Source organism: Protopterus annectens, chromosome 4.part0, assembly GCF_019279795.1.
Source record: "Protopterus annectens isolate FY-2018-M chromosome 4.part0, PAN1.0, whole genome shotgun sequence".
Taxonomy (NCBI): domain Eukaryota; kingdom Metazoa; phylum Chordata; order Ceratodontiformes; family Protopteridae; genus Protopterus; species Protopterus annectens.
The window spans coordinates 1,157,642,422-1,157,665,112 of NC_056733.1; positions in this window are offsets into that span (position 1 = coordinate 1,157,642,422).

A 22,691-nucleotide genomic window follows, 5' to 3' on the forward strand; every position below is an offset into this window, starting at 1 on the left:
TTAAAAACAGCAGCAAAAGGCAGTACTGGTATAATATAAAAACTCAGGTTTATTGTATGCAAATGGTAAGCGCTTTCACTTTGGAGCTTCTTCAGACCAAAAAATTCAACTGAGCAGAGAACCACATTAAATACAAAGAGAACCCACCCCCATCAATTATGTAAATGAACAAAGTTAAAGATACAACCCACCCTAACTACATCCATATCATTCTGGCTAATAAAAATCTAACTAGTATAAATCAAAAAATACCTATAATCACATACTTAAAATAAAAACTATACAAATATATATATATATATATATATATATATATATATATATATATATATATATATATATATGTAAACATGACTCTAAAAATATCTACATAATACCAACACATAAAAAGCAGTAAAAAAGCAGTAAAAAAGAGAGAAATATTATTTATGTAACCTCCTCCTATTCAGGGCGGGTTTAATAGAGACCCTCTCATTTAATCCTCTGCCTCTATCTGCCTGTAAAATGATGATCCAATTCATCTCTCTGTACTCAGTATAGCTTCTAATATCACCCCCCCTAGGACTGGAATCCACTGCTTCAATTACCCTAAACCTAAATGTGTGTTGAGTTCCTTGTTCTATCACATGTTTAGATAGTGCATTATTAGATGTTTCTTTCCTAATATTATATAGATGTTCCCTCATCCTGTATCGTAGAGGTCTATTAAATTTAACCAAACCGTCCAACTCACCCTTACTAAGATTAAAACTTGAAACATTCATAGGTATATTCCTAAAATCAATTTCACATAACTTTTCAAAGGTCATTAAAGATGTGTGTACAGGCGGGTTGTAAGTACTGGAAATATGTAAGGGGTTACTCACATGTTCAACAGACTTAAATAAAACATTTAAATTCAGTTTCCTCACAAAATGTGTTAAATCAACAAGTGAGTGAGCTATATCACAATTTTTAACAGGGACAAACGTCAAACCTTTGGCTATTATGTCACAATCATTTGTATCAATTTGTAAGAAAGAAAAACTGAGCACATTAAAATCTTCCTTAGAATTGTTAAGAACAGAACATTCATTACAAACATAATCTTGGGCAATTAGTTCCAACCCCAATGCCCCCCCCAATCGTAAGTTGCTTGGCCCCCTTGGCCTCTGTTCGTGGGATGTACTCCTTGACTGTGAACATCCCGGTTGTGTCTGTCCCTTAGCCTCTCGGACCTCCTCAATAGGGGAAAATTCTCTTGGTCTAAAAAAGTCTCTTGGTTGTTAACATTCACCAGCATAGATTTAGAGTTAGAATTACTATTCCATGCTTGAGACCTAGGAGGTTGAGGGTAGGCCATATTCTCCTCATACTGGGCCCTATCCCTTTCAATTTTTTTCATTTTACTGTTTTTTACAGAGATCATTTCATGTTCAATACTCTTAAAAATATGATTGTAGTCAAAACAAATTCTCCTCATGTACCACATCCTCAACAATTTTAATATCCAGGTCTGTTGCTTCTTTCATCAATTTGGTTAACAGAATTTCATTATGCTTGACAACTAGCTCCATATATTCTGAGCCATGTCTGTCAAACATTAAAATTAGTTCCTCGTATTAAAATATTTTTGAAAGTAGCAGTAATAGGTATACGAAGGGCTTTATGAAAAAATGCGACCTTTGTAATTATTGTGACTACATAATGGAAGGATCATCCTTTGATATAAATGGGGTGAAGGTTAGCCTTAATAAAACATGCTCCTGTTATACAAACAAAGTTGTCTGTTGTGCTCTCTGTATAAACTGTCTCTGTTTTTATATTGGGAAGACAGAGAAAAGGTTAAAAAATCGTATTTATGAACATTTGAGGGACATTAGACTAAAGAAGGACACTAATGCCCTGGCAAAACATTGCAACGAAGCACCAGCACATTTTTTTAAATTTGTTGTGATTGAACCCTTACAAGTAGATCCGAGTGGGGGGACGGGGCCCATGACCACTATATCTTGAAAGACAGGAGGCCCTATGGCAACTTAGGACTAATGCAACTCAGTGGCCTGGTTTAAATTAATCTTTTTTGATTACTTACTTTTTGAAGTTAAGGGCACTGGATAGATAATATGATTTTAGCATTGAATGTGTCTTGGATGTCTTTTTAAGGTATATTAGACTAATGGTTGTAATAATTTATTGTTGTGTATTTATGTATTTATATATTTATATTTATGTAATTGTTTATTAATTTATGTTTTATATATATTTAAAAACTTTTTAGAACCTTTTTATACATAGAAAGGATTTTTTTAATAACTGTATGAATTACTGCTATATTAGTCTAATACTGTGAATATATTGATGTGTACGGTTGTGGCTTTAAATGTTCATGTACTGTATAATAAGATTAGTGAGGACCATCTTTTGATTGGTTAATGATTCTGGGTATGCTATTTAAATTAATTCACTTACTGACTGTCCTTATCTTGATAAAGTTTTTGAATACAGAGACGAAAGCGGTGGATGAACTTGTTGGATTTTAAATTTGATTGATTTTTTTCTTGTTGCTATAATACAGTATTAAAAGTGAATATTCTAATTAATTATTTATTTGGACTCATATTTCTTGGTCGTTGATTATTACATAATGAAGTATTATCTTAACTAGGCCCTTCATTTGTGTAACGTATATTCTTCTATAAGTGCTGGATTTTTTCAATAATAAATGCTGCATGTGCATGACATACATGTATGTACGGGTCACAGTGTTAGCTGTTCACACCATAGTAGTCAGTTGCTGCTGCTCACTGCTCAATACGATTTTCAACTCAAAACTGGTTGGATATATCAGAGACTGATAGGTGCTTGAATTAACATTTCCCATTTGGTGTTTGATTCAAGGGTCTGAGCTTGCCTTGCATGCCAGACACAGGTCACCACTTAGCAATCTGTAGGGTACCGAGTACAGTGACAGGGATTTGAATCAGTCCATGCAGGACATATTGTTTAGGCCTTGTATCATTTTAGTAAGATATTTCTGTGGGCGTTCCAATTGTTTCATGTGTCTGGCCCGTTGCATGCCAATGGAGGCATTATACTCAATGATAGGCCTAATGAAGGCCGAGTAAAAGGGGGATAATGACATCACTAGATTTAGACACAGTCCTTTTTTTATAAGCTCTGCAATAAATAAGCATTTCATTATGACAATGGACACATTCTGGTCTAAAGTTAGGCCACTGTCCATAAAGGTTCCCAAATCATGAACAAATGGGCCAACTCTTAGGGGCATATTGTCAGTGTGGTAGTTCCCTGGGATAGATGACTTTCCAAAGGATATAACAGTGCTTCTTTTGGCATTTAATTTCAGTGCATGATTTTGGCATCGGTTATTTATTTGAGACAAACCTTTCAACAGGATGGCTACATTATTTGAAGAGTCAATGACCATCCCTAGCTTGCAGTCATCTGCAATCTTAGTCAGCCACAGCCCTTTCATATTGGCTTTTAGTTGTTAGAAGTAGATGACAAACAGGGAACTTAAAACTCTTTTCATCAGAACAGCTTTGATCTGTTATTTTCATGTTATTTGCGTTAAAACTCAAAATAGGATTTAACAGGCTTTGGAAATACCATGCCTCTAGGATTAGATAGTTTACGAACAGAAATTTTCAAACTATAGCACACTTATTTTGTACATTCCATCTTGTAATATAACATATACACAAGACTGTCCTGCTTCAGTGAAATCTTCAAAAAAACATAAAAACACAGCAACATACTACAGAGCACAGTGTGTAAGCAGAAACATTTATCTCTTATAAAGAATCATGAGTTACCAAATAACTCAAACACCATGCAGATGCTTAATCAAGAAGAAAACAGGAAATTATTAAAAGAAAAGCAATGCAATACTGAACATAAATATAGCTGATGAGCCAAGACCCTTAATTATTTCATATTTCAGGCTAGATTTTAATTTCTCTAATGTCTTGCCTGGAGAGGTTTAACATTCTATGAGACCATAAAATAAGATCCTCTGAGAATAACAACCCAAAATCTTGCCCAATTCAAATGTTCTCTACACACATATATACCTTACACCTGGAACTGTACTTAAATTCAGCCCCCTTGAATAGCAACTGACTAACATTATATTATTCTTTGATATGGTTACCTAAAATTCCTCCATACCATAATTGTTCTCTAAAAATATATATATTATTTTTTAATCTGTTACTGCTGTTTGCCTGACCACTGAATTGCTAACTTTTTCCCCCCTAATTTGCTTGATAATTGTATATTACCATTGTATATAATTTTCCTTTTATTGTAGTGAGGAGCTTTTCTCCCTGGGCCTGCACTGAAAAAGAGTTTTGTATGGCCTAGTGGACTTTCACGGTTAACAAACTGCAAATAAATAAATAAATCAAATTAAAATAGTTATTTATCTGTTACTAAGTATGTGGTTAGCTGAAGTAAATACCTAGGATTATTGGAAAGGCCACTTCAAGGTAAAGAGAAGGGCAGAACATATTAAACCTGTTTGCAGTTCAGACATCTTACCTCGACAATTTTATAAAAAAATAAATAAATAAATTCTTAGTTGTGAACAATATGTATTACAAGACAGACTACTTCAACAAGTTTAGATATTGTACTCAAGCACTCACAATACCTCAGATGTCTTAAATACAGAATGAGACAGCAAGTGTTAATGTCTACAAAACAATGAACTGTTTTGGTGACTTTCCCATGTCAAGGAAGGGGAGCATGAACAATTCTTTTAACAATGAAAGAGTAGTCACACCAAGACAGATCTGCAGGAGTTGAAAAGACACTTTAAAACAAGTCCTGGAAAATGAACCTGACATAAAGTATTTAATTTCCCTTTCTCTTCCTTTGACTTGTCAAAGTGGATTTACCTAAGGGCAACTTTCAAGATGAAAGCAGCAGCAAGAAACCAGAAAACTCCAAAAAGGTAACTGCTTGGTGACTCATTTATTCATGCTTTGATGACCGAGCATGTGCTTATGACAAATATAAAATGATTTTGCCTTACTTACCTGAAGCATCAACAGTTGTGGCTGTCTTTGTTGTCAAGATAAAAGCTGACACGTCCTCCCTCAATGGTTTGTACAAGAATACAAGTCTTGTTGGGAAACACTGTGGAAAAGATAACTGACTTAATAAACATAGCGAAACACATCAAAAACAAAGTTTACGGCAACAGTACCCAGCATATTCTTTGTCTCAGAGACATATCAAGAAAAGAAAAGAAAAAAATAAACAAATGAAGATTAAAATGTCAAAAGTATTGTAAAATAAACGGATCTTTTGAATAACTCTTCTTCTTCTTTCGGCTTTTCCTTGTTAGGGGTCACCACAGTGGATCATCTGTCTGCTCATGATTGGCAGTAGAGTTTTTATGGTGTTGAGTTGCCAGCCCAGTGCCCATCCTTCCACAGAAGGCACACACATGCACACAATCACTCCGAGGGCCAATTTAGAGTGTCCAATCCACCTACAACATGTCTTTGGGATGAAACCGGAGCATCCAGAGGAAACCCACATGACCACAGAGAGGACATGCAGACTCCGCACAGAAGGCACCCCAGCTGAGGATCGAACCGGAGAACCTCTTGCTGTGAGGCAACAGTGTTAATCGCTGCACCACCGTGGCTGCCCCCATCTTTTGAATAACTCTTAATATATTAAAATTCACACTGCACACTTAGTAAAGATGCATACCTTATCAAAATGGAAACAGGTTATTTATAAAAAGAGATACATGCCTTATCAAAATTGAAATGAGCAACTACACATATATAAAAATAAATAAATGAAAAAAAAACTTTTAAAATTAATAATTTGAGGAATGAGGAATGAAGTAACCCATCCATCAGCTGGTGAAATCACCAGTGATCATGCTCTAATGTTTTTTCAAAACTGTATTCTCTTCTGCAGACTTTTATAGCCTAAATAATAAATCTAACACACTCTCAAAAATGGCCTGAACACAAATCCATGTGTATTACCAATAATTTCCACAGCACAGTTATACTGGAGCACATATATATCATATGATACAAGCACTCAACTCTCCTTGTTAGTAAGGAGAAATTAATCATAGGCACTAAACAGCCTATAATTGCAAAGTACCTTGCAAAGGTAAGGGAAAACAGCTCTTATACTTTACAAAAAAAGCACCTAAACAGGCATGTCCAAGGGTCAGCTTCTGGTGATTTCTCCTGTCCACCTGGTGAATTTAGGCATACTGGGGCAATGCAGCAACTGCCTTATGTACACAGACAACCCTTTCCTCCTACCACCCAACACTACAACCTGCGAGAGATGCACTTACATAGCCAAACGGGAAGCAAAGCTCTCTCCAGCCAAGACTGTACTAGACAGTCAAGAGGAGAAGGTTAACACCTGCACTACACCTCAAGCAACACATAGCCCTTCAAAACCCATACCATCAACACCCACACATAGCAGCACTAAACCCACATATGCGGAGGCCCTTAACATTAACCTACCCAAGCAACAAGGACCTCCGAAGCTGAAACGCAAACAAACACCAGTCACAACCAAAGTGACACATAGCTCACAACACCAGTGTGCCACCCAACAACAGCCCCTAAGGCAAGAAAATGTACCCAACACTTTAGTCATAGGTGACTCTATAGTCAGGCACACTGATGTCCCATTCACCAAGCTGAACAAGGAGAAAATTACAGTCAGCTGCCTGTCAGGTACCAGGATCCACCACATAATGCATGCACTCAAGTCACTTCACAACAAGTACAAAGATGACTGTCATTGTCCATGATGGAGTGAATGACTTGAGACGTACCTCCCTGGACTACATGAAAAGAGACATGGAAGAGCTCTCGGATCATGTGGCCCAGGCAGGTATGACCCTAGCCCTGAGTAGCATCCTGCCTTCGCCCAGAATGATACCAAAGTATAAGGACAAAATGAATGACTTCAACAACTGGCTAAGCTTCTGGTGTCATTCAAAGGGGATTCAGTAACTGTCTGCCTGGGATGACATGATCGACAAACCACGATGCTTTGCCAGAGATGGTCTGCACCTGTCATCCCTGGGATTCAGGTTACTGGCTAAAGCTCTTGCCACCCCTATAGTGCCTTTTTTAGGCAAGGTTCAAAGGACAAAACCACCACCATAACAGATACAAGCATGCAAAATCTGAAGGTAATGCTACTCAATGCTAGAAGTCTAAACCTCAAAATGCACTCTCTTGAGACACTACTAAAAATGGAGTACATTGTATCAGTGCAGTAACTGAGTCCTGGTTCAAAGCTCCAGAGAGCACCCCTGCAATACTAGGCTACAACTCCTACCATACTTTTCGGCCATCAAACCCAGACCAAAACACTAAAGGTGGAGGAGTGTCCATATTCACCAAAGATATTCACACCTCCAGGCTAGTTGCCCAACACAATGCATCTGAAATTCTCCAGGTGCAACTAACACTAGGTAAGACTACAATCCAAATTGTATCTTGCTACAGATCCCCCACCATGCCTCAAGATTCTCACTACACCTTTCTAAACATACTGGAAAATATTAAGATACAACCAAACATCCCAATACTGGGTGATTTCAACTACCCTGCCATTAGCTGGGAAAACTACTTGGGTACCAGCACCTTTTCCCAACGGTTCTTGGAATTCATAAATTCCAATGCCCTGGATCAACGAATCTATTGTCCCACCAGGGGCTCCAATATCCTAGACCTGGTTATTACCAACTTGGGAGATAGATGCTCCACACCAGTGGTCACCCCCTCATCGGTCAGGTCTGACCATAAGCTAATCACCCTTGACATTCACATCCCACCCCCCAGTAAGGAAACCTGTGTAAAAAACTTCTCCAAAACCAACTTCATGCTACTCAAGTCAGAAGTGACAAATTCATGACACCCATGCAGACGGGAGCTGAAAGTTCAACTGCTGAATCCTACACTAAGGCACTGTATGAGCACATCCACTCATGCATGAATTGTGCCATCCCAAATAGAACCAAGACACTCTCCTCCAAATAAAAGGAAGCCAATCTAGTGGCCCCCTGCCATAAACAAACTATACAACAGAAGGAAGAAACTGTTGCAGAAAAGAGGAAAATCCCAGAATGCAAAGAAACTCCCTTACCAGCATCAGTAAGAAGCTGAGATGCCTCATAAAATTCTCCAAAGCAAGTTACGAAAATAAAATTGCTAAAGATTCCAAAGACAACCACAAGTAATTCTATAGTTATATCAAGAATCTAAATAGCAATGCTCAGATGTGCTCTGAGCTACAACAGAATGGCATTAAAAATACTGATCCCAAGAATATTGTCAATATCCTGGCAGATCGATTTAGTGCCAACTTCACCCCCCTCTCACCCCTAAAGGGCCCATCTCAATACCAAAAGATTGCCAAATTCTGGTAATCACGACCACACAGGTAGAAACCGCATTCTCCAAAGCTAAGAATACAGCATCCATGGGACCAGATGACATCCCGGGCTGTGTACTACATGAACTACAAAATGAACTGGCACCTCACCTAAGTGTCATGTTTAATCATAGCCTCACCTCAGGCTTCATGCCCACTGAGTGGCGCACAGCTACAGTTATCCCACTCCACAAAGGGGGATCCACCTTGGATCCCGGGAACTACTGTCCCATCAATCTGATGAGCCTGATCTGCAAGGGCATTGAACACATTATCATGGAACTTATAAACAAAGACATTGGCAACCTTCAAACACTGGACCCCACCCAGTTTGGGTTCATGAAGGGCCAATCTTGTCTCTAGAACCTGATTGACTTCTTCGAATCAGTCTCCAGAGCTGTGGACGAGGGTAAGGAGGTACACACAGCCTATCTAGACCTCGCCAAGGCCTTTGACACCATCCCCCACTCTGGAATCATAGATAAACTTACTAAGCTGGGCATTAATCCCTACGTCACTCGATGTGTTGCCAACTGGCTTACTGATAGAACCCAGACTGTAAAAGTAGCTGACTCCAAATCCAGTTCCAGACAGGTGACAAGTGGAGTACCTCAGGGTTCAGTCCTGGGACCGCTCTTGTTTAGCATCTACTTCTCTGAAGTACAGGCCAACACTAAGGGACTCTGGTTAACAGAGTTTACAGATGACTGCAAACTGGAAGCCATTATGGAATCTCCAAATGATGTGGATATTCTACAAAAGGGCTTTACAGAAACAGATGTTTGGTGCCAGAGCTATGGGCTCAAGCTTAATGCCAAGAAATGTATAGTTATCCCCTTTGGGAAAAAACATGTACCCATGAATTATGACATAGGTGGCAGTACTTTAAACACCGAAAGTGAGATGAGAGACTTAGTGAACACAGGTGGACAGTGGTCTCACCTCCAATAACCACATCACCACAACAGTCAGGAAATCCTTCTATGTGGCACACCTCATCACTAAGGGCTTTTCATCCAGAAAAAAGGAGGTCATTGTCACACTGTACTCATTCCTCATTAGACCCATTATAGAGTGCAACACCCCATTTGATATGTACCTCACAAGACATCTGCAACAGCTGGAAAGGCCATAGAAATACCTCACTAAAAGAATCACAGGTCTAAAGCAGATGCCCCATGCTGACCATCTAAAAAAAACTCCAGCTATACTCTGTGGCATATCGTCTACTCAGAGGTGATCTCTACTTAACATACAAGGCCATGTCAAATCCTGAGCTTTTGGACATGCTCCACTTAAAGAAATCTCAATCCCTCAGAGCCACATGCTCCAGGGATCTAAACCTTGTCATCACAATGAACAGAACATGCTGGAGGGATAGGTTCCTGACCCAGAGACTCCCCATACTCTGGAATAGACTGTCTATACATGTCAAGCAGAGCGCCTCCTTGGCCCTCTTCAAAAGGAACCTTGACAATTGGATGGGAGATAGGAAATTCACCTCGGGGATCATGTCAGTCGCCCTGCTAGACAGGAGTCCAGGGAAGTAAATATTGTGGGAAGAAATATCCAGGGAATTGTTATGGCTAGGCTTGTATAGGCCCTAGGGCCGATAGCCTAGTACCAACCTAGGAACCTATGAACCTATATAAAACACAGGACTACTCAGGATCTCCAGTAAAATGCAAATTTACTGTAGTAATGTGCTAAATAATATTATAAAGAAATGTCTGGTAATTTTTGGATCATCCTTTATTAAGGACCAATAGTTCTAAAAGTGCCTAAAGGATGTTATCATTAACCACTGATTTTTTATCACCTTTATTGAATTATCACTTGTGACATAGGCAAATTTATACAAAAGTAATCAAACTTTTTATAAAAATAGAATACAAGAAGTAATCATCTGTTTCTTTACTTTTAGAATGTTTTAATATGTAACTTGAAATCATTCTGTTTAACCCACTGAGCTGTGTACTTTAGGTTTGTGCTTTCCTTTTATGTATTGTGTAAATAATTTCTTAACATTCTCTCTGCCATGAAATATAAATATATGAGTAGGTCCAACATTTATGTTCCACGTTTCATACGTTTGTACTAGGTAGTTGGCCCTTGAGACATTAGGAGCCTACCCACTGCAATGATCACTAAATGCTTCTCTTACCTGTAAGGGCCTGAACGGATAGCCTAGGGGTGACTATAGGGATTTCTATCCACTCATCAAAGTTGGCTTTAAAGAGCAGTTTGCCTGACACAGAAATGTAGCTTATTCTATAAGTGGGGTATTATCTGTGGATGATAACTATCCTGCCAACAGACTGTGTTTATACTGTGATGTAGTTTCAGGTGCCTAGAGTGCATACTGGTGGTGTTTACCATTTTTTTTTAAATATGTAGGAGGTCTGGCAGGATTGGATCCTTTATTCCTTATAAACCAAGGAGAGGTCACTGTACAGGAGTCTATATCAGGACACATAATAAAGTGGTAGAACTTTCAGATGCTATGGGCATCATGAGGGCATTGTAAGGCATTCATACCTAAGAGTTTCTTGGTCAGGAGCCATAGTTTTCAAGGACTGTAATATATTTGGATAGCTATGTGCCAAGGTGGGTACTGTTTTCTGTTATAGGCCTGATTATGATGGAGCAAAGTGGGGGGATCAAAAACTTCATTGGATCTGTAGGATATAGTTTTAGTAGTAAGCATTAAGTACTATTTAGTAGTAAGTAAGGGCAGCGCAGTGGTGCAGTGGTTAACATTGTCACCTCACAGCAAGAGGTTCTCCGGTTCGATTCTCGGCTGGGGTGCCTTCTGTGTGGAGTTTGCATGTTCTCCCTGTGTTTGCGTGGGTTTCCTCTGGGTACTCCAGTTTCCTCCCACATTCCAAAGATATGCATCTGGAGCATTTCTCCCTGGGCCTCTGCTAAAAACAGGCTCTGTGGAACCTAGTCAAACTTTCCCGGTCAACAAATGATTAAAAAAAAAAAAACAATTAGAAATTAGTTGGCTATGTAAACGACTTTCCTAACAGTAGCTGATGCATCCTGGGTAACTGAAAGAACATTGTCCACAAACATACCAAGATCTTGAATGATGTGTCAGCTCAGGTGTGGGGGTGTGTAATTATTGTGGTAGGTGTTGGGGTATCCTTAGTTCACAAAAAGTACAATGCATTATTTTATTTAGCTTGTTTGTTGCCTTGACATCAGAAATTACCTTGTGTTAAGCATTCTTACAGGATATAGATATCAGCTGGAGAGTTAATGACAGCAATGAGTTTGCAATCATCACCAAACTCTTAGCAATAGACCTTTTATGTCAGTTTGGACATTGGTCAAATACATGCTGAATAGGAGTGAACATAAAATGGAATCCTGGCACTTCACTGGTTTCAATTCTTTTTAAAGAAAGTGTGCCCCACATCCTAATTGCGACTGTTCTATCTGTTGGCGAATTGGCTATCCAGTGGATTACACAGGTGTTAATACTGATGTGGATTTGTCAATAATACAGACATGTGGAATATTATCAAAGGCCTAATCTAGACGCAGGTATGCAGTGTGTACTGACTGGCCATTGTCCAGTGCGTAAGTTACCTTCATGAGGAATTCCACCAAATTTAGTAGACAAGACCTACCTTTTACAAACCAAAATTAATTCAAGTTGAAGGATTATAGGCTGCCAATGCTTTCATTTGTAAGTCCAATTGTAATACATTCCATTACTAATTGATGTAGAGTTTTCATGGTCAGCAGTAGGGCTGCCTTTGTGTAGGGGTACTGCTATGGCCATTCTCCATGTCTCAGGCAAGTATCCAGTGAAGAGGCTAAGGCTGCATAGGTTTCAAAAGGAATTAGTGAGGCTATGTTTGACACTGACTACAAGACAGTGTGATACATTGCCCAGATCTACAGATCCAGTATCTCATTTAAGATCTCTTTAGAGATCATTGGATGGGGAGGCAGAGGTAGAGTAGCACAGGGGAATAAGCAGGGAGAGAATAGTGGAAAGAAATTGGAACTAAATTTATCTGCCAGGAATGTCCTCGGAGTTGGAAAAGGTGGTAATATATGAGGCCAGCTCTGTGCATTGTTGAGCTTTATGTACTTCTGAGATTCATAATGAAGTTAAAAAAGGCTTTGTGTTTACTTTTGGAAGAGGTTGAATTTGATTGATTGATTGATTGATTGATTGATTGATTGATTGATTTTTAAAGTGTGTTAAGAGGCTAGATGAGAGTGTACACAATGTAGGTACACTGCCTACATCAGAGTATAAGTTTCCTGTGGATAGATGTATTTATTTATTTTTTATTTTCTTTTACTGTGAGTGACAGGGGTGCTGTATACCGTCCAAATTTTCGAAAGAATTCTGGACATGTCATTGACAGAAATAGTAGAGGGGGGCAAAATTGGGGACGCATTTTAAATATTAATCTAATTAAAGGTTAATATAACAACAGATCTTGCATCAACATATGTTTTCTGAGCAATATAAGGTATGAAACTCTCATCATTATTAACTTGTCTATAATCCACACTGATTTAGCAGAAAATCATAGACAGGGCATGCAGACTATGTGAGTGTTTTTATTTACTTCTAGTGCATTCAACAGGGAGGGGAGGGAAGCTGTACATCTCTCAACTCAAAATTCTGGACATAGCTAAAGTAATGAGAGACAAAATCAGGGAAAAGTTTTAAATATTCCTCTAATTCCCTTAAAAGTAAATAGAACTACAGGTTTTGCATCAACATGCTGAACAATAAGCATGAACTCTGTGTCGGCATTATTAACTTGTTTGTAATCCTTAGTGATTTACCCCAAAAAATCATTGACAGGGCAAAAAATATGAGGCAAAATTAGAGAAGCTGAGAAGTATGGTCTCAGCATACCTCTCAACTTCTTTGTTTGGGAATTCTGGGCATGTCTTTCCAAAAAACAATGGGATTAAAAATCAAGGAGAATTTTTAAATATTACTCTAATTCACTTAAAAAGTTAATTTGCATCAATATGCATTTTCTGAACAATAAGAAGTATAAAACTGTAATGTCTGACATTATTGGATTATCTGTAATCTTCAGTGATTTACCAGAAAATCAAGGACAAGGCAAAATATATGAGGAAAAATCAGAGACAGCTGAGATGAATGGTTCCCTGCATACCTCTCAACTATTTCTTGCCTCAAGAATTCTATACATACCTAAAAATAACAGAGTGCAAGATCAGGGAATATTACATTTTATTCTAATTAACTTAGCCAAGTAAAGAGCAAATAAATAAACCAAAAAGACTTTGGTTTCCTAAACATTCTAAACTAAACTAAAAAAAAAAAGAAAAAAGTATTCAACATTGTAGAAAGCTGACTGGTCCTTGCCAATTGGCTTCATAGGTAGCTATCAGACTTGTAGTTCAGAGGACCATTGAGGAGCCAACCCCAGATTCTCTATTCTCTCAAGCACTGTCTAGTTTTTTGGTTTACTGAAGGTGCCACTGTAGTCGAATGAGGGCTGAAGGAATTAAACCCTGTACCACAGGAACTCCAGCTCACAGCCTTAATCCTCTGAGTAAACTGACAGACTAAAAGAACACTAACCTTTGAACTCTGCATTAACTGTTAGCACCATAGGGGAAATGACCTGGCTTCTTACAGATCGACCCCCCTCCCCCCCCGCTATACCTCTTTACATGAAGAGCAAAAGAAAAATTGGCTTTTACTTTTGGTAAAAAAGAAAAAAATTTTTAGAAAAACCTTAACTTAAGTTTCTTTCTGTACCAGCATTTCGTTATCAATCTGGATCATGCCCCCTAATACTTTGCACTAAGGGCAGTTGTCCATTTCACCCCACTCTTCCTATATTACTGAATACAACACCAGGTTTTGAATGAACATGCATTTTCTGAACAATAAGAAGTATGAAACTCCAATGTCTAGTGTTTTTGACTTGTCTGTAATCCTCAGTGATTTACGCAAAAATCAGGGTCAAGGCAAAATTATGAGGCAATGTCTGAGAGGTCATGGTAAATCAGGGATAGCTCAGAGGTATGGATCCCTGTAGTAGTACCTTCAGCCCTCTGCTGTTGAGAATTTTTACCACTTTTAATGATCACATCTTATCACCGGATGTGGCTCTCTCTTTCAGGTGGAGGGGTAGCATAAATCCCAACTGTAACTCATTACAAAGAATTTCCTTATTCTGAATGTTTAGAATTCATCGTTTCACACTGCTTTAAATTCATTGTTGCAATTATTTTTAGCAAACAAAATGGTAAATAATACTGAATCATACTAAAATAACGTATTCGGATGAGGTAATAAGTATGAAAAGATTGTTATTAACCAAGCTGTGAACATCTTAGTTGATGTCATGAGTGCTCCTGAGTTCCTTGTGTAGATCATTTGATCCACAGTGTGAGGGGAAGCATGCCATATTTGGAGATGTAAGGCTGAGAGTTTGGCGAGGCAGTTAGTGGAAGAAAGCAAATGGCAGGCTGATGCTGATTACTCACATTAAAGTGATCATTGCTGTGGCTAGGGTGGGTGGGGGACAGAACTTGGTTTCTTAAAACTGCAAGCTGAAGTTTGTTACAGTGATTTGATGCTCTTTCACGTTTGCCTGTTAAACAACAATGCTGCATTGTGAGTGGATGAAAGTGAATGTACCGAGGACTGGAATCCCCGAACTGCATTTACTTAAAACATCTTGTAGAAAAACACTTTTTAAAGTGTTTTTATGGGGGGAGGCAGGTTCCCCACACCTCCAGACTTATATATACCAACTCCACTGTTGCACCAATTCAAAGAAGGGGGAAATCCCCCCTAAAAGGATTCATTTCTGGCACAACTCTATGACAGTGATTTCCTGTGGAGGAACTCCAGTTGTCAGTGATTTGAAACTCAGGCAGCTGAAGTTCAAGAGCTCAAGCTTCATCCACCAGTAAGATAACCAAAAACAGAAAGGTCTATGGGCAGAGGTAATAATAATACACTTTGCCCACAGTGCAATACATGTGTGTTTATTTTTTTATTTAATTTTTATTACAATGGATGTTGGGGTGGGGTGCCATATAATAGCAAGTGGAAATACATTACTGTGAAAAGTATGTTTTTTTTATTTCTTCTAGAAATTATATCAGGTGTATAGTGAATGTGGATATAATCTTTTGGTGGCAGGCTGGCACTCATGGCCATTTCCTGATCTGGCACTTTCCTTGACTTTAATTTCAGTTAAAAAAAATATTATTGACTTTAAACTGCAACAGGCCACTGCTACAATTGTTACAAGTAGCTTGTTACAGCTAACATGTTAATAGGGCATGCTGAATGCTTCATAAAATGACCTAAACCACACATGGAGCACTGATATGCTTCTCCAAATGCATTATCAGCATTCAGAAACTGAATGCTAGCAATGAAGATTGTAGCCCCTAACATCCTGCAGCCAAGGCAGTTGCCCTCTTCACCCCGATGTGGCTACTACCTCATCTGGTGGCAGGTGATGTATGAAAGCAAATGACAGTTACAGGATCACTTGGGGGGACAGTGTCTGTTGAAGAGCAACATAACCATTATATCTATGTGATTCCTTCACAGTCAAAAGTGAACCATCACAGAAGAGTACATTCCACTTGGTCATTATGAAAAGGTTTTGCACCCAAGTATAAACTGGAAAACCACACAGATGAGTAAATAACTGCCAAAAAACAAACACCTGTACCAGTACTAGTGGAAAAAATCAATAGCCAGCTAATATATACTGTTTATTAAATAAAATAAAAGGTTGCAAAAGTTGAGCACTTTTGTTCTTACTATATCAGAACAGACCAGTTAAATTAACAACAGATTTAAATAAAAAGATAATAAAATCACAAGTTTTTACCAACCAAATTAGCACTATAAAATTTCAAGTTTAAAATAGGATTGAAGGAACAAGCACCATTTAACCCTGAGTAATGGATAGCATCTAATCTAAGTTGTCACAGGTATCAAGATGTTCAGCAATAATCTATCCCTGGGATTCAATCCTTACTTACTATAATTAAAAATGTAAATACATGGGAGTAAAACCAACAATATGCTTGAATAATGGATTAGTGTTTTTCTGTTGTTTTTTTACATATCTTATACATTTATATATCCGATCTTTTAGATGCCTAGAGGTCTTTCACATAGAAAGCAGAACAATCCTGGTATTGAGCAAGATAAACCACATTTTTAGTAAAACATGAATAACAACCCCTGATTTTATAGGTTGTATCCCTAATATTAAAACTGGGATCTGTACAAATATTTGAGCATTGGGAACAACACCAATTGGAGATCAGGTACTTTTAACCCACCACTAAATCACACTCTATATTTTTCGTTTTTTATGGTGTTCCTGCTTTTGGAGATTAAAGCCTTTGCTACCTTTGGATTTGTGGTGCTTGATTTGTTGGTTCACACTCTATATTTGTTTGAATTAGACATCCAGGATTGTTTAAGTACCACAATCTGACAAACTCTGAAAAGAAAGTATTTTTTAATTTCACTGATTACAAAAGTATTCTGGTTATGAAACCCGACAAGGGGGGTGGGTTAGCAATTATGAATGTTGCGTCTTTTGGCTTTTCCCGGTTAGGGGTCGCCACAGCGGAGCTCCGTTCCGCTAATGATTGGCAGTTGATTTTTACATGCTGAGTTGCCGGCCCTAATGCACAACCTTCAACGAAGGTACACCCATTCACGCATGTCTCCACAGTAGACGCTCTAACTGAGAATCGAATGGGACACCGTCTTGCTGTGAGGCGACAACGCTACCACAGCACCACCACCGCGGATTAGGTTAGCAATTATGAATACAGTTGATTATTCAATGTGTATGAACAATGTGTTATTCAAAGGTGAATATAAGGAAATTTCTTTAAATGAAATTCATATTGTTTTGGAAAATTGATTTGCTCCTAGAAGTCATGTTATTTCAAGGTCAGACATTAAAAAGCGAATATGATTTCATGGTAAATGAAAGACAGGTTATAGCCAGCATTTTTGGCATACCAAAGCCATTCTGGCCTATTGTAAATGCAAAGAGATCTAAAACATTTTTCATGCCAAGTTTCTCAATCAGGCACTTGAAAAAGATTTAAAGTGTGTAGCTCAAATTTGCAAAGAATCCTGGCATTTTCTTAATTTGTTGAGTAATATACCATTTTATTCTGAAGCTATTTTTGTCACAATTGATGTACAAAATGTATTTTCTGTAATACCCCATGATATTGAGCTTGGTTTGTTTGAGGAACAATTATTGAATCATGCTGACTTAGGCACTAACAAAGTTAATGCAATGGTAGCACTTACAGAGATTGTTTCAAAGAATATCTTTGTGTATTTTGAGGGTCAATATTTTCTGCAAACCACAGGAGTGGCCATGGGGGCAGCTTGTGCCCCCATGTTTGCTAATTATGTTATGGCCCAGTGGGAAGACAGTTTTGTTTTCAGCAGTCATTATTCAAGTAGTTGGACCCTCTACACTTGATTTTTAGATGACATCTTTATCTTGTGGGTTGATTCACAAACAAAACTTCATGAACTTCTATTATATATATTAACACAGTGGAGTTTTTACATTTTGTTAGTACTTATAACAAAGAAAAATATTCTTTTTTATATATTGAGTTAACTAAGAATCATAATCTGGATAGACACAGTTCCAATGTTCACAGAAATCAACTTCTTCCAACTCCTACCTCCACTTCATCAGCTGGCTCCCCAAGAACCACAAAAGGCCAGTGGTTGATATCGGAATCAGACACCTTTAAGGTGGAGGCAGATAAACTCTTGAAAATGTTCACTAAGTGGGGTTATCCAAGTGAACTTTTAAAGGAAATTTCCAATGAAGTGGTATTCAAGAGGGAGAATGGAACATACAGACCTATTTTATGTTTCAATAGTACAAGTAGTAAAAGTGATAGCCACTTGGCATTGAGTGAATTAAGAATAACTATTAGTAACAAAAATAACCAAAGATTATTTATTTCCACCTGCAGTTTAGACAGTTATAATATTTTAGGCTGTATTTACAAAAAGTGGAATTTAATTTCCACGGATCCCAATGTAAAAGAAAAACTAGGTGAAAGACCCTGTCACATTTAGAAGAGATAAGACAATTAAAAGTTACCTGGAATTTAATAGACAAGATGGCTCATATATTTGTACAGATGCTAGTTTTACTATTAGGAATACAACCTATAAAATCAGGGGTTGTTATTCATGTTTTACTAAAAATGTGGTATATCTTGCTTAATGCCAGGATTGTTCTGCCTTTTATTTGGGAAAGACCTCTAGGCATCTAAAAGATCGGATTTATGAACACTTACAACATATATAAAAAAACAGAAAACCAATGCATTATTCAAGCATTTTGTTGATTTTTCCTTCCATGTATTTAAACTTTTAATTACAGAAAAAGTAAGGATCAAATGCCAGGTATGGATTATTGCTGAACATCTTGATGCCTGTGAACTCAAGTGGCAACTTAGCTTAGATGCTATCCTACACCCAGGGAAAAATTATACTTGTTCCATCAGCCCTATTTTAAAACTGAAATTTTATAGTGCTAATTAAATGACAAGCTTTCGTAGTCGATTGGTTGGTAAAAACATCTGATTTTATCATCTCTTGTTATTTAAATCTGTTGAAAATGAAACTGGTCAGTTCTGATGAACTTCTGATATTGTAAGAATGAAACCACTCAACTTTTTTTATTTTATTTAATAAACAGAGTATATTAGCTGGCTGTTGATTTTTTCCAGTAGCACTGGTACAGGTGTTTGTTTTTTGGCAGTTTGTACACAAGCATCTTATCTGAATTCCATAAATTTTTAAATATGACCTGCCTTGGGGAACTGACACATAGCTTTTTTTATATACAGCTAGTAAATTCAGCTTTTCAGAGGGCCTTTGTTATTACAGTCTGGCACTAGGTTTGTTTTTTATCCATGGAGCAATTTTGAGCTCTGCACAAAAGTCCGATAAAACGAATCTCCAGAATATCCATATATTGAGTTGTTATATAAGAATGAAGCATACAATATATTTCATCAGAAACAAACAATTCAGTTGTTCATAGGTTCTTAGGTAGGTACTAGGATATCGGCCTAAGGGCCTAAGTAAGTCTAGCCAACAAGGCTCCCTGTCTTATGGCACCCAAGAAAGTTAATTTCCTGTGCCCCTGTTGAGCAGAGCCACAGAAGTGATCCCCAGGGTGTATTTCCTATTTCAAATCCACTCATCAAGATTTTTCTTGAAGAGTGCTAATGAGGAACTTTGCTTGACATAGATGGGTAGCTTGTTCCAGAGTACAGGAAGTCTCTGGGAGAGGAATCTATCCCTGCAGTATGTCCTGTTTATTGTGGTGACAAGGTTGAGGTCCCTAGAGTGTATAGCTCGGAGGGATTGGGATTTCTTTAGGTGTAGCATGTCCAACAGCACTGGGTTTAACATAGCTTTATATGTTAGGCAGAGATCTCCTCGGAGTAGATGATATGCTACAGAGTAAAGCTGGAGTTTTTTGAGACGGTCAGTGTAAGGCATCTGTTTCAGGCCAGTAACCCCCTTTGTGAGGTACTTCTGCGGCCTTTCCAGCTGCTGCAGATGTCTTGTGAGGTACATTCCAAAAGGGACGTTGTACTCTATAATGGGTCTAATGAGTGCCGAGTAGAGGGGAACAATGACCTCTTTTTTTCCTGGATGAGAACCTTTTTGTGATGAGGTGTGCCACATAGAAGGATTTCCTGGCTACTGTGGCGATGTGATTATCAAAGGAGAGTCTACAGTCCACCTGGGTCCCAAGGTCTCTTATCACACATTTGGCGTTAAGTAGACTGCCGTTTATGTGGTAGTTCATCGGTATATAGTTTTTACTAAAGGGGATGACAATGCATGTTTTGGCACTGAGCTTGAGGCCATGTCTCTGACACCAGGCATCTGTCTCAATGAGGTCCTTCTGTAGGATGTCCACATCATTTGGGGACTCGACTATGTCTCCTAGTTTGCAGTCATCTGTGAACTTAGTTAGCCAGAGGCCTTCTGTGTTAGCCTGTACTTCAGAGAGGTAGATACCAAACAGGAGAGGTCCCAGGACTGAACCCTGTGGTACTCAACTTGTCAGTAGTTTGAAGTCAAATTTGGAGTCTGCAGCTTTTACAGTGTGGGTTCTGTCAGTGAGCCAGTTGCCAACCCATTTTATGACGTAGGGATTTATACCTAGTTTAGTGAGTTTAGCTATAATTCCAGAATGGGGGATGGTGTTGAAAGCCTTGGCGAGGCCAAGATAGGCTGTGTGAAACACCTTACCCTCATCTATGGCTTTGGTGACTGCCTCAAAGAAGTTGATCAGGTTCAGAAGGCATGATCTGCATTTCACAAACCCGAACTGGCTGTCCAGAGTTTGGAGGTTACCAATGTCTTTATTTATGAGTTCCATGATGATATGTTCCATGGCCTTGCAGACCAGGCTCGTCAGGCTAATAGGGCGATAGTTCCCAGGATCAGTGGTGGCTCCCCCTTTGTGGAGTGGGATAACTGTTGCTGTGCACCATTTAGTGGGCACAAAGCCTGACATGAGACTATGACTGAACATGGTGCTTAGGTGGGGAGCGAGTTCATTCTGAAGTTCATGTAAAACGCAGCCTGGAATGTTGTCCCATGGATGCTGTGTTTTTGGTTTTAGAGATTGCAGCTTTTACCTGCATAGATGTGATTGATCTGAATTCTTCCTGTATAGATATGGGCCCTTTAGGAAGTGACAGGTGGGGGTAAAGTTAGCACTGAACCTATCTGCCAGGATGTTGGCAATATCAGTTGGTTCTGTAATTTTCATGCCGTTGTGCTGTAACTCAGAGCAGATCTGGGTGTTGCCATTGAGATTCTTGACATAGCTATAGAATGCTTTGTGGCTGCCCTTAGAATCAGTGGCAATTTTTTTTTCGTAGCTAGCTTTGGAGGATCTTATAAGGGATCTCAGCTTCTTACTGAGGCTGGCCAGGGAGCTCTTCCACTCATGGGATTTTACTCTCTTTTGCAACAGTTTATTCCTTCTGTTGTAGAGTTTGTTTATGGCAGGGAACCACCAGATTGGCTTCCTTTTTCTGGAGGAAAGCATCTTGGTCCTGTTTGGGATAGCATGATCCATGCACTTGTGTAAGAGCTTATAGAGTGCATTTGTGTAGGATTCAGCAGCTGTAACTGTATTGTCCATCTGCATGGGTGTCATGAAGTTCGCCACTTCTGTCTTAAAAAGCATGAAGTTGGCTTTCAAGAGTTTTTTTACCATGGTTTCCTTGATGGTGGGTGGGGACGGGATGTGGATATATAGGGTGATTAGCTTATGGTCAGATCTGACCAACGAGGAGTTGACGTCAGGTGTAGAACACCGGTCACTCATGTTGGTAATGACTAGGTCTAAGATATTGTTGCCCCTGATGGGGGTGTGGGTAAGTTGATCCAGGGCATTGTAATTTACGAATTCCAGAAAGCGTTGAACAAAGGAGTTGGTACATGAGTAGTTTTCCCAGTTAATGGTAGGGTAGTTGAAATCACCCATTATTAGGGTGTTTGGCTGAACCCTAATATTTTCCAGTATATCAAGAAAAGAGAAGTGGGAATCCTGGGGCATGGTGGGGGATCTGTAGCAAGCTACAATTTGGATTGCAGTTTTGCCTAGAGTTAGTTGCACCTGGATAACCTTGGATGCATTATGCTGTGCAACTAGCCTGGAGGTGTGGATATTCTTAATGAATATGGACACACCTCCACCTTTGGTGTTGGTCCAGGTTAGATGGCGAAAAGTGTGGTATGAGTTATAGCCTGGTAATGCAGGGGTGCTTTCTAGAGCCTTGAACCAGTTTACAGTCACTGCACAGATATTGATGTTCTCCATTTTAAGGAGTGCCTCGAATGAGTGCATTTTGAGATTTAGACTTCTAGCATTGAGTAGCATTACCCTCAGTTTTTGCTTGCCTGTTCCTGTTATGGTGGTGAATTTAACATTTGAACCTTGCCTAAAAAAGGCACTATAGGGGCAGCAAGAGCCTTAGCCAGTATCTGGAATCCCAGGGGCGACAGTTACCGGACATCTCTGGCAAAGCATTGTGGTCTGTCGACCATGTCAACCCAGGCAGACAGCTACTGGATCCCCTTAGAATGACACCAGAAGCTTAGCCAATTGTTGAAGTCAATCATTTTGTCCTTGTACTGCAGTATC